This window comes from Pleurodeles waltl, chromosome 4_2 (genome assembly GCF_031143425.1).
Source record: "Pleurodeles waltl isolate 20211129_DDA chromosome 4_2, aPleWal1.hap1.20221129, whole genome shotgun sequence".
NCBI lineage: Eukaryota > Metazoa > Chordata > Amphibia > Caudata > Salamandridae > Pleurodeles > Pleurodeles waltl.
In genome coordinates, this window is record NC_090443.1 from 428,064,004 (window position 1) to 428,079,952 (window position 15,949).

Here is a 15,949-nt window from a genome sequence, read left to right on the forward strand (position 1 = left end):
TGGAAGTAGCAACTCATCAGGGCAATGATGTTATTGAAATTTCCTTTTCTGTTCTGATGTAGAAGCCTCCTTGTAGCACAGACCATGTACAAAATAATGGCTTAAGTGTTAGTCCTCGTCTAGTGGCCAAAGGTCATCTCATATTCATTGTACAGTTTTCCTTGCCTACAAAGCCACGTGTCACAGCTCAAAGCAGTATTGACTGGTCCTGTAGTTTGTGAATTGTAGATCAACATTATTCTACATTTGCTGCCATTTCCTAGAAGACCAGCAATAATGCTGGAAGATGGGGATAGGTGGGTTTCACTCAGGCAGTAAGGTACCAGAATATTGCAATCAAATATTGTCCGACCGAAATATTGAATCCTACGTATATTTTGCCATCATATCGTCCCACTGGAGTTAACAATAAATAACTTATAGCAAATTGCAGGATATGTTTGTGGGGTATTAAGACACACTATTTCTGTCTGATGATGTTTTCAGTAACAATATTATAACATACTACTTACAGCAAAGCAATAGGCTAGTGACCTTCCACAATTCTGCCGTTAGAGCATGTTTTAGGCAGCTGGCATGTGAGGCAGAAATGTCAGGCTGGAAATACCCAGCTTTCCCAAGGGATAGTCATCATTCAATAGACACAGGGTCAAAATGTAACTACAATGTACTCTTTCTTGTGTAAACCACACACAGCTTTCACATATGCCCACACACAATTCAAGCAAGCAAGCCAATTTATGGGGACTTGATGGATCTTTAAGTAGGGAATGTCAGTGGGCATCCTCCACTTACAGGTATATAAAGAAAGGCCTATGACACTGTACTTCGAAGCCACCATCATCACTTCCAGTTACAACATAGTTTGGGTTGAAGAGGCAGTAGCAACTTGATAGTGTATTTGTGTAACTGTTAAGATCACTAGAGGAAAATGAAGGGCTAGCTAAAAAAAAATGAAACATCAGGAATGTACAGATTTTCTAAACTGTGCAACATATTTTCATCCATGTTCCTTTATTTCTAAAATTAACAGACTTTTGGCAGGTGGGAGGAGATACAGGATGCCAAGTATATAGGTCTTTAGAGATGGTTTCTGGGCAGCAAGATGCCTGGAATGTTTATTTGAAAGGGATTAGCCCACTGACGTATTCCAAAAACAATAACAAAATTAAAAACTATTACATTTGAATCATTGTATTTGCAGCAAAAATGCCACAATAAATGCAATTGTGTGCAGCACACTTTCCATTTTTATGTCACAAAAGTTGTAAATCAATATCACAATATCCTGGAGGGTGTGTATAAGTATGGCCCCTCAATAAATGTAGATTCAATGGCTTTACGTCTAGGTTTTATCTCAAATTGTTTAAAAGATGTAGAAAGTAGTAGGTAGAGTGAGAATGTTTTGAGGTTTCCTTGTTGATATTTGGATGTACTACGAGATAGCCTGCTTCAGTTATGTGGTAGGAAAGGACTAAATTGTGTGGAAGCATTGACTAGATTATGCAGTAAGAAAAGGCAAATTATGTGTTATAATTCAACACACTTTTTTGCAACTCTATGTCCCTATGTCATAATTTTACATATGGTAACACCAGGCAAAAGATTCACCTAAATGGTATCAGTTTAAGACCTAAATACAGCAATCTGCATCTGAAAGTTGACTTGTCACTGCACAGCAAGATGGCCTGTCACTGCACTGCAACACGTGGGAGAGTTTTAGTAACTTTTGATCCATTTGCGCTGGAAACAATTTTTTATAATTGCATACTATGGAGAAGATAATTAATTGTTTGGCAAAAAAGGCAAATCATTAATTATGTAGAAAATAGAGGAGCCGCAGAATCTCATAATTTCAGTTGCCCTTGTTATGCTATTAATTTGTTGGATGTGGTCAAAGGTCTAGCCAACGTATTGTGGTTTGGGACATCGAATAGCCACAATATTGTGACCAAAATATCTAAAACCAAAATATGGAAGAGGTAAGTGCACATAGGTAAATATAGATTTACAGTTCTTAACTACGTACCTTGACAATAGATATATTGTCAAGGTAGATGGATGTGGAGTTAGATACAGAAAATGTATACATATTACCTGTCAATATTTTGGTCTTCAACATTTTATTCATGATACTGGGACTACCTGATATTCCTTCTTCAATATTCTGCATCTACACCACCCAAGGTGCTTACGTGCTAACTGGGTAAGCTGCCAATGCCTGCTGCTCTGCCAGTCTGTATGTATGTGAGTTACCCGGAAGTATGAGGTGGCGCTGTGGAGACCTGATGTCCATCAGAGTGGTCTATGTTCAGTGGGTGTTCTGAATTCTCATGATGTGTGTACTGATGTATGATGGCATGTGATAATGGTAGGGGAGAGTGCAGTTGTAGGCATTCTGTTAGTGACTAGTGTGTGCCATGAACTCCGGGGACTTACCAATAGTCTTTGTTCTGTGGAAGTACCAAGAATACACAGAGGCTTGATTTACCTCTCCCAAAACACACTCCAGACCCACACAAATTCAATGTGGATACTTGGTAAGTGACTATAGTAGAGATAGCTAGACATATTGCACCTTTTCCCTTAAATACTATCTTTCTTATGGAATAAGAGATAGAGGAAATATAGATAACGTATAAGGCTAAGGTTCTAAGGTAGTGGGACATGTAATGCTACATAGAAAAAGAGGAACTTTGTTATTAAGCATCTTATTCTCCATCGAAAAAGAGAAAGGGGAAGAATTGAATGCCAACATAGTGTAGGATTTTACTCTGCTGGACTTGTTGCATTTTACTTCAGTGTATAATATGTTTTCTGGCATTGTAGCAGCAGGCATTCAAATTACCTTTAGCTGCCAGAATGATATAATTATATGGCTAAGAGATAGGAAGTATGGACATTTTAATAACATAGTTTGCAGTTAATTGGGCATGCTGGACTTTTTCTCTTTCTGTTTACTATTGGTAAACATTAGGTTGAAAACTGTTTATAAGATTCTCACATAGATATCTTGGAGAACAGAGGTGGAGGCAGCAACTGGTCTATCGATAACTTACACCTGTAGTATATGTATTTGAGAATAAAAATAGTTTGAAATAACGTTTTATAGCAAACTAATATTATATAATAGATTTACTGACTCTTTAGCAAGGGCTCTTTTCAGATTTTCTAAGCTTTGGATGTGTTTTCATAAATTATGTGATATTTCTGATTATAGATGTGATTTAATGCAAAATGCTTGCCCTTTGGGTCTAAATTGGAAGTAGAGTATGAGTATAATACATTAAGGGCCTGATTACAACTTTGGAGGAGGGTGTTAATCCATCCCAAATGTGACGGATATCCTGCCACGTATTACGAGTTCCATAGGATATAATGGACTCATAATACGGCGGGTGGTATATCCGTCACATTTGGGACGGATTAACACCCTCCTCCAAAGTTGTAATCAGGCCCTAAGTTTCAGGTTATGTAATAGATTTTATTATCATATGATGTGGCTTATTGTTAGTTTAAAATGTAATGTATTTATTGTATATTTATTTTGCCTTGTCAGCATAATACCAAAAAATAAACAATTCCATTCCATACCAATGTAGAGCACGAATACCCGATGAGAAAGGGTGATGGGATAAGAGAGAAAAAATAGTTGGTGTAAGACTTCACATCAGATAGATTTCAGTAAGCACAACTTCTGTATTTTGGTCTACAAAAGAAAATGTAACTTATCGTTTTTCTTTTGACTACTATCATAAGCTAGATTATAATGTCACGTTGTTTTGAACCAAACTAATACCTGGTTTACAAACGTCTCGTTCTCAGCTACTCTCCTTTAATTTCTTGTATTGTGTAAGCATATCTATAAACAAAAAATATCACAGTGATTACTTTTAATGCTGATGTCCTCTATAGAGGGACTAATAAAGATGTGTGTTAGAGAACTCACCCAACTTCTATCACTTTCTAGAACAAAAACAAATGAAATGTCACAGTGTCCCAGAAGGTGAATTAACAGCACTTAGGGCCAGATGCAGGAAACACTTTGCGACTCGCAAACGGCAAAATCTGCCGTTTGCGACTCGCAAATGCGTGTTTCCAATGCAGAAATGCATTCTGCGAGTCGGGACCGACTCGCAAAATGCATTTCAGAATCGCAAATAGGAAGGGGTGTTCCCTTCCTATTTGCGATTCCTAGTGGTATGCAATACCATTTGCGACCGCATATGCGGTCGCAAATGGTGTCGCAGTTACCATCCACTTGAAGTGGATGGTAACCCACTCGCAAATTGGAAGGGGTCCCCATGGGACCCCTTCCTCTTTGGGAATGGACCCCAAATTTTTTTTTCAGGGCAGGTAGTGGTCCAAGGGACCACTGCCTACTCTGAAAAAATACCGAAACTAAAGGTTTCGGATTTTTTTTTAAGTGCAGCTCGTTTTCCTTTAAGGAAAACGGGCTACACTTAAAAAAAAAAAAAACTGCTTTATTTAAAAGCAGTCACGAACATGGAGGTCTGCTGACTACAGCAGGCCTCCATGTTTGCGAGTGCCCATAGTCGGTATGGGGCCGCAATTTGCGACCCACCTCATTAATATTAATGAGGTGGGTCATTGCGACCCCATACCGACTCGCAGACGGTGTCTGAGACACCGTACTGCATAACATTTTGCGAGTTGCAAATAGCGAGTCGCTATGACTCGCTATTTGCAAGTCGCAAAATGTTTCTTTGCTACATCTGGCCCTTACAATCTAGTAAAGTTCGCAAAATAGTATTTGCTTATGAAATCATTCCTAGATTGGGCAAGGTGAAATATAGTCACAACCAAATCCATGAAAGAGATTACTAAATTTAGGAAAGTACACCCTCCTACTAGACTTACAAGACCAGTAATAGTGGCATGAGAAACAGAAATGCAAGGCAACATAAAGAGCAAAGAATGGCTCCACAACATGCAGGATTTTCAAGACTTAAGCAGCAGGTTTGGGAAGCAATTCCATTCACTTCGCTTTCTCCTTTCATGCTGGAGATTCAAGTTGGCCACTACCATGAAAATCTTGCGAGATGAGCTTTCCAAGTCTCTGATACTTCACTTTTACTTTGTGACATCCTTGTCCAGACGCATTGCTATAAACAAATTCTTGTAATGGAAGTGTGTTAAGGAATATTGCAGTTAGATTCTGTTTCCTTTTGCTACAGTCTCTGCCACCCATCTCTGCATTCCTCTTTAACCTTCTCCGAGATCATGACAGTGTGGTCTAGTGGTCCCATGTTGGATGTGTATCAGGTGGTCTGTTTAAAATGTTGTGCTGACATCTCATGGGTGGTGTTGTTAACCGGCAAGTACAATTTTGAGGATAGTGACACCCAGCTCTATGTAATGTCAGCCCTATGTTGTTTGTTTTTACTAAGTTCTGTCTAACATGTTCTCTAGAAGTGGCACTTGTGGGAACTGGAAAACTCACCAGATGATTCTGATTCATCCCAGTACCGGGGTTCCATCTAACAAATAAGTGCATTCTGGGAGTTGTAATCTGGGATCACCCTTATTGAACTTCTAGTGTGCTGTGGTTTGTTGAGTGAGACACAGGATTGGAATCACCTGGTAAACTTAGGTACGTACGTAACTTGAAGCGAAATCCTTCTTAGCAACAGGGCTTCAATCAGACTTAATTCAAAACAGTGAGGGTTATTTTGGATACTTTTAAGATTAGTTAATAAAGTTCCAGTTAATGCCAGGAATGGTGTGTGGAGGTAGGGCATATACATCAAAATGCAACACACCTGTCCCTGAAGTGAGGTAATGTCCTGCCAAAGCAAGCCGACCTTAGACCATAATTCTGAAAGGTACATAAGGCCTGACCCACATATGGTGGCACGTTTCATCCCCAGACTCTCCCATCTAGTGATCCTAACATGAGTTGCTCAAGACAAAAACGTCCTTCTGTCAATAGGCCACCATATTCAGGGACAGTTAGACTGCGCTCTGATTTGTGTGCCTATCTGGGAGGTTGTGTGACTGTTAACATTACTCTAAATCCTTAAGAAGAGTCACGTATACACAGGCGGGAGGCTTCTTGGCAGTTGTAGGCATGGCAGATGTTAAGTATTGGGCGAAGTCCCGAAGACTTCACGTGTCTGTCAACAAATACAATAAATGCAATCTAAAGTTTGGTTCTACCTATCATGCATGTGCGAGTTTTAACTATTGTGTTGAGGTCAAGGGGGTACCCAATCAGGCCACGGTCTACCTGGATGAACATTTGGCTACGGAGCCCTGGGTTACAGCACTGACAACTTCGACAGAAGGAACACTTAGCAAGACTTTGTCTTAATGGAACTTGCAATATAATTTCACCAAAAAATCTAAAATACAAGTGATAACCTTTAGATGGAGCTGGTAAAGTTGCGATTTCACCTGCAGAGCTGGGCGAACTGGACACCTTGTGCATTTCACGAACTTGCAAAGGTGCACATTTTCCAGTTTGCCTGCCTGCGAAGATTTGCTCCAAAAAGGTAAATTTGTCTTCGTGTGGATTACAGTACTAGAATAACTGATGCACCGGGAAGTGAGGGCTGAAGTACATTGGAAGAGCTGTGTCGGCCATAGTGCTGGATAAATGAGGATGCTAAAAGTCACAGCTGAGGTGCATTGGAAGACTTCTGGGTCATAGGACTAGAAAAACTGATACTGCTGATAGTCAGGACCGAGGTGCACTGCAGGAGCTGTGTGTGTGTTACTTCTAGAAATCATGACCTGTGTGTGGGTTACTTACCGGGAGCTGTGTGTGGGTTACTAGTGGACAAACTTAGATTGCAGGCAGGACGGAGGTGCACTGCAGGAGCTGTGTGTGGGTTACTCACTACTAGAAAATCTGAGACTGCTGATATTCAGGATGGAGGTGCACTGAAGGAGCTGTGTGTGAGTTACTACTAGAAAAACTAAGACTGCTGATAGTCAGGACCGAGCTGCACTGCAGGAGCTGTGTGTGGGTTACTTACTACTAGAAAATCTGAGACTGATGATATTCAGGATGGAGGTGCACTGGATGAGCTGTGTGTGGGTAACTTACCACTAGAAAAAGTGAGACTGCTGATAGTCAGAACTGAGATGCATTGGCAGAGCTGTGTGTGGGTTACTACTAGAAAATCTGAGACTGCTGAAGGACCGAGGTGCAGTGGAGGAGCTGTGTGTGGGTTACACTACAAAACTGAGACTGCCGATAGTCAGGACCGAGGTGCACTGGAGGAGCTGTCTGTGAGTTATTACTAGACAAACTGAGACTGCTGATAATCAGGACGGGGGTGCACTGGAGGAGCTGTGTGTGGGTTATACTACAAAACTGAGACTGCAGATAGTCAGGACTGAGGTCCACTGGAGGAGCTGTGTGTGGGTTACTTGCTACTGGAAACATTGAGACTTGATAGTCAGGACCAAGGTGCACTGGAAGAGATGTGTGTGGGTCACAGGACTAGAAAAACAGACACTGCTAACAGTCAGGACGGAGGTGCACTGGGAGAGCTGTGCGTGGGTTACTACTACTAGAAAAGCTGAGACTACTGATAGGACGGAGGTGCACTGGGGAGCTGTGTGTGGTTTACTACTAGGAAAACTGGGACTGCTCATAATCAGGACGGAGGTGCACTGGGGGAGCTGTGTGTGGGTTACTGACTAGTCGAAAAAAAAGAGCCTTCTGATAGTCAGGACCGAAGTGCTTTCTGTACAGATGCATCAGTCTGTTGAGCCTTGAGAAATCTTTTAGCCAGTTTGGTTTCTGCTCCTCTTCTAGCAGCCTTAGGAGTCCCCTTCTCCAAATCTTCTCCCACCAACAAGTGGCTCCTACCTGAGGGTTGGCAGACACCTAAAAAGGTTCCTTCCCTACTGTGAACAGTATTATGATGTCAAGACAATGTAAAAGGCTATTGGTCCAGGAGTCATGCCATTTTTTAGCACAGGCAGGAAGCCTTGGTGAAGGTGTAGCCTTTATAAAGTTAAAAATCTCGCCCCTGTTAAGAAGACGTCCATCTTGTCCCGCTCTCCAGACTTTCACAGAATCTGGACTCGGCTAGCGATAGAATAGATCATTCAGAACTGTTATTGGCATTTTGAAAAGAAAAAGAGAATACATAATGCAGTATAAATACAGAATAATAGAAAGAAACTGTTATAAATCGACTGTGCATCAGTACTTAAGGGTGAATCGGCAAGAACAAGGCAATACAAAAATACCATTATGTCAATCACAGGATCGTTCCTCAGAAAGTAACGTAGCCATGTCAGGTGAAAGTATTCTTGCCAATTCTCCCAAATCTTTGTGTTTCCCGGGGCAGTCACGTGGTTCATTGATTGGTTTTTCGAGGCTCATGCATCTATCAGGGGAGGCTCCTCCATTAGGGCAGAGGCGTGCCTCCCCCCCAACTCCCCACCCACCTGTCGGCAGCTGCAAACCACAGCACTCCCACTCAAAGCACATGTTCCTTTGGCTGGCTGTCTCAGGCCGGCCAAACACACATGCGCAGTGGGCTCTCACCAGCCCAGCGACACAGTTGCCGGGCTGGAGAGAGCCTACACGGGATCCCAGTCTTCTCGCCTGGTGGGCGCTCCCAGCCAATCCTGACTCTGCTCTAAGCAGCGTCAGGATTGGCGCAGAGCAGGCTGGGAGCCTGTGCCTGCAGAGGAGCAGGAGAAGCAGATGGAGCAGCGCTTTTCTTTTTTATATATATATATATTTTTTTCATTTAATCCCCCCCCCCCCCACGCGTTGCCTCACCACTTTTGCATGCCACGAGCGGCGACTGGCATCTATCCATGGCTTGCTGTCACCCACCTGGGTAGGGGGGCTTGTGGCCTGCCACCGCTGAGCAATGTTCTGTTAAGCCAGTATCAACCAAAGGTGCAGAAGGACTTTTGAGTAAAGCTCCAATTTCAGGTCTTCCATTATATGCACTAAAGCCGTTTTTGGAGAGTATGAAACTGGCCTAGGAACACAGAAAAGGTGTTTAGAATTTCCTTCCAGTATCTCTGAAAGGATGGGTAGTCGCACGAGGTATGGAAAAAGGTGTCTTCCTCAGAGCAGCACCTTAAGCAGAGTGGAAAAGAGACCCTGACTCTTTTTCCACAGAATATGTCGAAAGTATTAAACTGGGTGTAAATTTTTAAATTGGATTAAACCATAAAGGGGAGAGATGGCAACCTCTTTTGTGGACAAACAGGCATCTCACCAATCCTTGTAGGACAAGCTTCTCACACCTGCCTCCTGCTCTTTATGTGAAATTGGAAATGATTCAAGGGAAATAATGAATAGGGATCTGTACAGCTGGGACTGGTCACCCATGGCACTCATTGAAAAATCAGCAAGCTCACCTAATCCATTAGGTAGGGGACAGGGTGAGTCACAGTTGGTAGTAAATAAAATATTTGAGCTGTGAAAGTGAAATCACCAGAGCTACATGACAGTATATCCAACAGCACTTAATAAGTCAACTATGGAAAAGGGTCAATGATCTTCTGCACTTGCAATCAAATTCCGTGGGGAATCTGTGAGATCACGCTTCGGGGACCACTCAGAGTCTCTTCTCTGGGGCTGGTGGGGGCTTCCAGAAACAGGGTTGTATCCAAGTCAGTGATCTTTGAGGGTAAGACTCTCTCTGGTTGTGGTATTTCCACTGAGCCATCCATCAAGAGGTGTGAGGGATGTCTCCTACTAGGGTCCAGCCTCTTCTCTCCCGGCTGTGACTAACTGGCCTTGGCTCTGGGCAAAAATGTGCCTACACCTGGCCTGGTGTCAGGCCTTGCCTTCACCAATCCTACACTATCTCTGGTGTGTTCAAGAAAAAGGACTTGTACTGAAAATGTTGTCTTGTCAGGTATACAAGCATGTAACAGTAACTCATTGGTCGTAAATTGTATTTGATTTCCTTCAGTGACTTCCTTTGCAATTGCACTTTCCTGGTGTCATCTGGGAACACTACAGTGCAGAGGGATTTTTAAAGGATTAGTGCCAAGCTCTTTATCACTTCTATGATTTCATCTCTGTGCTTGTAGCTCAAAAGTAGAGCAATCAATTGGTCTCAGAGGAACACTGGGAGGAGGCTTTTGGGTGAAGGTGAAGTGTATGTGTTTCACTACAAGTAGGAGGAAAGCGCCTTTGCTGGAATAATGTTGTAAAGCCATTACTCTAAGAATCTTCAGGGTGATTACCTTTTGCTCCCTCTGGGAACCCTACAATGCAGCCATTATTCCATCCTGCACTGCATTCTGCATCTTCAACCTAGAATTGCAGGGTCTTGGGCTCAGTTGTCAGCTGGGCAACTAAGTTTTGGAACAGCTTGATAGAATCTTCACATTCAGATGTACAGCCTTATGCATCAGTGACTGTCCATTGCATTGCATAGCCACATTGAGGTCTACTTTGATGACCTTTACTTTTAATGCTATCTGAGACGATGAAATTGCTTGCAGGATAAAATCTATGGAAGAAGAATCCATCTGAGCTTCTGTAGAGATTGGGCCGGATAGAGGTCCAGACCGTGCAGAGCCAGAAATGTTGTTTAACCTGTATTTGTTGGCAATGTAGTGTGCAACTATGGCCTCCTTTGTCTTTGGCCATGGTACCACTGAAAGACAGTTTCAGTGGTATGTTAATGTTCTAGGCCAGATTACCAACCCTGGGTATTGAAAAAAGTTGGAATTTAGGAGCTTAGCCATTAGAATAGTGTTTGAGCAAACAAATCGGTCATCCAAGTCAGTGCAACTCTAGGATCAGACAGGAAGGTCCTCAGCAGTAAGAAGGGTTACTTTGCCTGCCTGGTCCAGCAATCTAGAGGAGAGCCCATCGGATCACCAAAAGCAGCAATTATGGGATGCAACAGCCCAGCTGGGGAGGCTGAGGTAGAAAAGCCACGACTGTGGCTATGACCCTGGTGGGTTGAGCCCTGGTTGGATGCCACTTGCCACGTGGGATGTATGCAGAGGCAGAACACCCCTGCTGCCAAGTCCAAGGGCACACCAGTGAGCTGTGTCTTGGAACTTAAGCTATGCAAGTCAGGGACACACGCAGCAACATGGATCACCTTCAGAGAAAGCAGAAGCGGGCTGCACAGCCAGTCTCATACCTATCCACAACACCCCTTTATCGAAGCGGAAGCTGAAAGATGGGGTGTTCTTCGGATGCTTAGGAGAATCGATGTTGGTGTGTCATGCCCATCCAGCCAGTGGAGAGGGTAAGGAGCGAAGCCAACGACTGTGCAACAACTGTGCCCCTTTCAAGGACTAGCCTTGCTGACTCAAGAGAGAGGAAGAAAGCGCCACAAGGCACTGTGAGCAGGGTCGGCTTTAGGGCAGTGCGACCGGTGCAGCCGCACCTGGCGCTGACTTTGGTGTGGGCGCTGTGTTTAAAGATACATTATGGGTTTAAAAGCAGGTGAACTTCCGTGTGTCCAGCATTTACCAGACAACACTAAAAAAGATAACTCTGGGGATTAATATTCCTGTCAGTGAGAGCTAGGAATTTTGTCTAGTGGCAGAGTTGACTCCCGATAGTAGCGCTGAGGGTTAATGTGCCTGCTGCAAAGAACATGTACCGCCCAGATCACAGGACTGTAAGTGAAATATTGAGTTGCGCTATAAAAAATATATAATGTAAGTCAGAGAGGGGCTATGGAGAGATGAGGGGCGCTGCTGGAGGGTGGTAGTAAGGGAATTCGTGGAGACGGAGGTCATGGAGGGATGCGCCAAAAGAGACTTTCGCACTGGGGCCACCGACGCAAAAGCGGGCCCTGGGTGTGTGCTCCATCAACCCCACTCACCCGCTGGGATCTTAACCCGTCAAACGGGGGCTGCGAAGCCATCCCTCCCCCAGCGGCTCCGAGCGTCAGCTATGGCGGTACCATTGGTACGCAACTCTGCGGTGCTCACGGCCACAGCAGTGCTGGACGGCCCTCAAAGGTACGGCAGCACCGTCCATGCTCCGCTAAAGGCCCCACCTCCATCAAGCGCCGCCATCGTTTTGTAAATACGCACGGGGCATTGGTTTTGGAGGACTGAACTAACATTACCGGAGACAGTAAAAAGGCCTGAGTCCTGGACTATTGATTGTCCGAGGCTGCAGTAGGGCGGGATCGAGGCGCATTCGCAGAGCTGTGTGTGGGTCACAGTGCTGGAATGTTCCAGGATGTTCCAAGAATTAAGGTGCATTGGCAGAGCTGCTTGACTTTACACTCTGGGCCACTACAGCGAGTGACGTGAAATGAGTCGCTCTTTTCAGGGTGTGTGTTATAGGCGAACAAAGTCCTGGCTTCCCATGTCCTGTTTACTCATGCGTGCGCAACACAAGTCTGCGCTCTTTTGTAACCTACTCAGCAGGTGGAACACAATACTCAACATCTGCTCGAATGGGCACACATATTCTGCGAATCAATAATACAAGTTTCGTTCCCAGTGTTACAAAAGCGCACAGAGGGCCGTGGGACAAAGACGGCTTTCTTCGGGCAGACCTTTCCTAGGAGCTGGATGGCTCGAACTGGTGGGTGGGCGCTCGGCAGAAAGGGGCGGAGTCATGATGGTAGTCGTTCAGTTGGCTTTATTTTCACAAACTCTACCACAACCAAATTAGAGTAGTAAAGTTGTTTTTGGCTTACTTTGTTGGGCAGAAACACAAGGCAATTCAAGACAACTATGATACTTAATATAAATATCTTTTTGTATTTATCAAATCCTTGGGCATGTTTTTTTAACACACATTTTATTAGGGTTTCGTAGTTTGATGCATTCTATACATTTGTCATTCTTGTTCATATGTGATTCAGTAGGATTGACAGGACAACACGCAAAACATCTTAGTGTGATAAAAAAAATACAGTATGCGTAAATAGGGCATAATACGGTCAACAATAGTAATCAATATAATAACCCCTAACATTCCCTACTCAGTATAAATTTGACAAATATGTCACCCGCGGGAGTATTTTTTGCATATAATCATACTATTTTGAGACGTTTAGACGAGGTCGCAATAAAACAGATAAGTGGATAGTCTCGAAGATGGGGGCCATGGAGGAAGGGTGGAGCACATCAATAGCCGAGTCGTTACAGGTACGGTGCTCAACTCTCCGTGTCAGCGTCTGAGTCATATGCCCTAAAGGCCTCCAATTGTGCATCCCACGCGATTGAAATAGGTCCTCTGCGAAGGCCCCTATATGCCTCAGCTAAACCCCTGCGCTCCACCGCCCGCCAGACAGACAGCTGAGGAGCCCTCTGGGATTTCCATGTCCTAGCCAACAATAGGTTTGCTAGTAACAAGGCCATATTAGCAAATCTAAGCACCACCTTAGAGCCCCAGGGACTGGGGTGTAAGCCCAACAGGCACTGCTCTGGGGTATAACATTGAGGGATGTCTTTGACTTTCAACAAAACCGCAGCCGCATCTGTCCAGTAGGGGGCAAGCCTGGGGCAGGCCCATAACATAAACAAAAGATCAACATCAGGATTCTTAGAGCACGGACATATTGTTGTAATGATGGTGAATATTCTGTTGATCCTGTGTGGTGTTAAGTATGCCCTGTGTAATACATATAATTGTGTGAGTTTGAATCATGTGTTGCGTGAGAAACCTTTGGGATGGTCTAATATTCAAGTCCAGTCTCGGTCAGAAAAATGACGATTTAAATCTTACTATCTAAGCTTTAGTGTTTAGAAGGGATGCCCCTCGAATGCGCTCCGATCCCATGATATAGCCAGAGGACCAAGGGCCAGATGTAGCAAGCAGTTTTGCCCATTCTGTGTCTATGGAAAATGTGTTCGTACGTATGGCCCCAAGTGTCTACCATTACCCATTATGTTCAGTTGCTGCAATAGTTTGTGTGTAGGTGGTTCACATTCATCTGGAACAAAATTCTGTTGTATATAGCAATCTATGCTCGCATGCAGTAGGAAGAGGGAAGAAGGGAGGTCATGTGCGCGCACAAAATCCACTTGTGGCATTCATTTACCACTGTGAAACAAGCAGCCCAGAGTCAATTCATCCCCATCTTCCCATGGAGCAAGTCGTCACATCGTTACAATTCCAGAAGTCGTAGGTAAACCTCTCAACAGGGCATTTGATGCATAGGAGAGTAGGGGGCAGTATTTTTTTGGGCCATTTTTCAATATGTTAGGGCTACTCGTAATGGCATTGACATTTTTCAGGGCCACTCTCCACCTTGGTATAAAAGACTATGTAGTCAGCCCGTGGCCAGATAAGTTGTGCCCGGTCAACCGATAAGATAGCCACTGCAATTGTTCTGCCATGCAATATGCCTTAGTTTCAGGGGCTCCCATTCCACCACCATCCAATGGTAATTGTAACCTGGATAGGCTAATTCTGCGGCGCCCAACCCCCAGGCCAGTTCCACTAGCATGCTGTTCAACAATCGGAATACCCTTGCGGGTGTTATCACTGGGAGATTTGTAAAGAAATATAGTAACCATGACAGCATAACCATTTTGGCAATGGACAGGTGATCTGCGACTGACAATGGTAGATTGGTCTAGAAAGCAATTTGCGTGTTAAGAGAATTAATCAAGCGTATGAGATTCTCATTTAGTAAATCCGCAGGATCCCGATATATCTGTACCCTCAAGTATTTGAAACGTGGAGGGTGCAACTTGGAGATCCGCCTGGCCGAATCGTAGTGTGGGTTGTGTTGTTACTCGGAAAAAGAAAGAGGCACAGGATTTAGCTACATAAATATGTAGACCAGACAGTCTACCAAAACTACTTAATATATGGGTGATCTCATCCAGCCAATGCGGAGGTCCCTAATGTAAAGTAGTATATAATCCACATACTGAGATATAGCATGCATCATATGACCTTTAGAGATGCCTCACCCAGGTGAGCTCTGTCCCAAAGTGCTATAGGTTCAATTGCTAGAAGAAACAATAAGGGCAGCAGTGGGCAGCCCTGCCTGGTTCCACAATATATATTATACGATTGCAAAAGAATGGCACCAGTTTTGGCCCTCTCCTTGGGTTGTATATAGAAGAAGTGTATCCATTGTATGTAAACCTGGGGTATACCATATTTGGGCAAGGATGCTAACATGAAGTCCCACCCAAGAGTATCAAAGGTTGACGCACATCTAAAGATATGCAACCTGCATACGGGTGGATTTCACATGCCGATTCTATCACACTGAAGATTCAGCATGTATTTAGTGAAGTACTACGTCGGGGGATGAAACCACACTGATCTATATGTAAAAGGCATGGGAGCAGAAGGAGCAATCTTCAGTCCAGGATCTTGCTCAAGATTGTATATTCAGTATTAAGAACAGACAGGGGTCTGTATGAGGAGAGTTCTGCAGGAGGCTTTAATAAAAAGGTAACTACTGTTCTCTAGTGGAAGGTGGAAGCATCCAGAATCTGATGAGGCGCCATAAAGTTTCTCCAATCTAGGGGCCAGCCCTGTCACAAAAGTGGAGTAAAATTCGGTTGGTGAACTGTCTGACCTGGGCATTTTATTTTTTGGGCTAGGTCTATTACTGCACCCCATATCTTGTCAGCTGTGAGAGGAGCCTCAAGGGCCACTCTGTCCTCAGCTGACATCCTTGGCAACAGGATCTGATCTAGAAAATTATGATTTTCTACAGGGTCTGGGAAATCAGGTGCAGCATTTAAGATAGTATGATAGTCTTGAAAGCCTCTGTTGAATCCATTTTGTATATTGAGCACCTCTCAGGATGAACTGAATATAGATAGTATTGGGGTAGGAGTAGGGGGTGGACAGATTATGCATACCAGGAGCATCCCTGACTTGTCCGTCTCTGAATGTGTTCTTTGTATATAAGTGTGATAATCTATGACAGGTGTGTTCTAGGAGATCCGCATGTGCAATGCAAGCCTCCTGTAGTGCACTCAAAGTCTCAGCGGTCTCAGTCGCCGCCACTTCCAAGGTCCCCAGTTTAATTTC